At 37.4% G+C, this 2,352-nt stretch overlaps 1 pseudogene; it reads right to left on the bottom strand.

Annotated features, from left to right (window-relative positions):
* Window positions 1–1,194: 1,194 nt before the first annotated feature.
* LOC142445648 (olfactory receptor 5B12-like) lies at window positions 1,195–2,134 on the bottom strand (annotated as a pseudogene).
* Window positions 2,135–2,352: the final 218 nt, after the last annotated feature.

Genomic DNA, 2,352 nt, shown 5'->3' with positions numbered 1-2,352 from the left:
CAAAAAACAAACACAACTAAGCAAACCAAAACTTTCAGTAGTAAACCTAAACCCAGGATATTCTGAATCAATCTGAAATATGTTTAAATGATATATTTTTGCATCAATAATATTATAAAATTTGAAAACATATACATAGGAACTATTTATATTAATTTTTACTAAAATTTACTTTAAATTTTAATTAAATAAGTTTTTAAAATAATTTCCTTAGGGGTTCATACAACTCTTATCACAATCCATACACGTACATTTGTACATTCATTGCCTCATCATTCTCAAAACATTTGCTCTCCACTTAAGCCCCTGGCATCAGCTCCTCATTTTTTCCCTCCCTCCCTGATCCCCCTAATTAAATAATATTTTTAAATGTGATATCAGACACAAAAATAGTTGCTTGAAATTGTACTATATATGTAGGAAAATCTCATTTATTTCTTGAACTTATTTCCTTATTAATTCACATACACGTGAATTACATGGAGTTGGCACAAAGAGGTATGTTTAGGCATGTACTTATACATACATGTGAGTGATTGTGTGGGAGCATAAGGGAGAGCATATGACTATGTAAGCAAAGAACTGAAAAAAAAGTAGTATGAATTTATAAAATTATAATTCTATCGTAGTTGTTAATTCTCCCAAGCTATTATATTTAAGATCTTGCATTTGCTTTGTAGCCACAACAGAGCTGGAGAAATTTCTTCAGGAAACGATACTCACTCCTCACATCTCAACATGGGTAAGTTCCAAATATCAGGTTCTTCTGTAAAAGTTAATATCATGAAAAAATGGAGGATGACCACATCAGATCATAACATGGACCATTATGACATCATTATATTACTGCCCAAATACATCATTATGTTACTGCCCAAACACATTGCTACCAAACTACTGAGAATCACGGTCTAGCCATGTTGACACATTACCATAACCATCCCAGCCAGAGAAACTCTCACCTCACATCTTCCATTCATTTCTTCCAGGCACGTATCAGTAATGTGCAAAAGAGTCAGAGATTAGTTTTTTTTGTTTTTGTTTTTACTATGATCAAAGTGAGAAATATCAGTGACATAATCAATAAGTAAGAAATTGAGTATAAAACTGTAAGTCTAAGACAAATCAATATTTCACTAAATAGATGAGAAATGGATGAAAGTGTCATAGGTTGAATTGTATATAATTAAGATTCTATCCCCTAGGTAACATTAATTTCCTGACATCTTTTTTAAAGGCATTCTTGACTTCTTTGTTCCGCAGGCTGTAGACAAACAGATTCAGCATGGGGATGACGATGGCATAGAACACAGATGCCTTTTAATCAGTGTCCATGGAATGACTGGAGCTGGGCTGTAGGTACATGAAGATGCATGTCCCAGAGAAGATAGAGACTGCAGTGAGATGGGAGGCACAAGTGGAAAAGGCCTTCTGGCATCCTTCAGATGAGCGCATCCTCAGGATGGTGGAAAGTAAAAATAGGGAGGAGATCAAGATTACCACGATAGAAAAAAATGACATCAATGCCTACCAAAATAGAGAAAACCAGACTGTTGATATCATGGCCAAAACATGAGAGATCCAGGAAATGAAGTGCGTCACAGAAAAAGTGATCAACTACACTGGTCCTGGAGAAGGAGGGAGTGAATATCTCCACAGTGTAGATGGAAACATCCAGCAAACCACAGGGATAGGTGCCTAGGGCCAGGCATGTATATACATTGGTTGTTGTCATGATGGAGGTGAAATGCAGAGGTCTGCACACTGCTACATAGCAGTCATGGGCCATAGAAGCCAATAGAAAATTTTCTGCACTGAGAAGGGGCGCAAAAAAGAACATCTGAGCCACACAAGCATTGTAAGAGATGACCTTGTCTCCTCTAAAGAACCCAGCCATCACCGTGGGTGTTACGACGGAAGAGTAAACAAGATCTACAAAAGAGAGACAACTGAGGGAAAAATACATAGGGGTGTGGAGATGAGAGTCCAAGAGAAGCAACCAAATCATCCCCAGGTTCCCAATCATGGTGATGAGGTAGATGAGAAAGAAGAGTATAAAGAGTGGGCTCTGCAGTTCAAGTTCATCAGTTATCCCCATAAGAAAGAATTTGGTCACTTTTGTGCTGTTTTCCATCTGAGGTTATTTGTGAATTATGTGAATACCCTATAGCAATGAGAAAAGAGGAGCTGGGGAGTAAATGGAAATAGACCGTACTGAGAGCAATCGCCATGTCCCATGTAAAACGTACATCGAGATTCTCTAGTTCTAAATATGGACATAGCAACAAAATGAAACTTGCAAACACTGCTGTAATTGTAGAGTGCCCCAACTTAAAGTAGCCTGGAGATCAC

This window comes from Tenrec ecaudatus, chromosome 4, assembly GCF_050624435.1.
Source record: "Tenrec ecaudatus isolate mTenEca1 chromosome 4, mTenEca1.hap1, whole genome shotgun sequence".
NCBI lineage: Eukaryota > Metazoa > Chordata > Mammalia > Afrosoricida > Tenrecidae > Tenrec > Tenrec ecaudatus.
The sequence above is the reverse complement of the archived record's forward strand: the minus strand, read 5'-3'. Positions and strand labels throughout refer to the sequence as shown.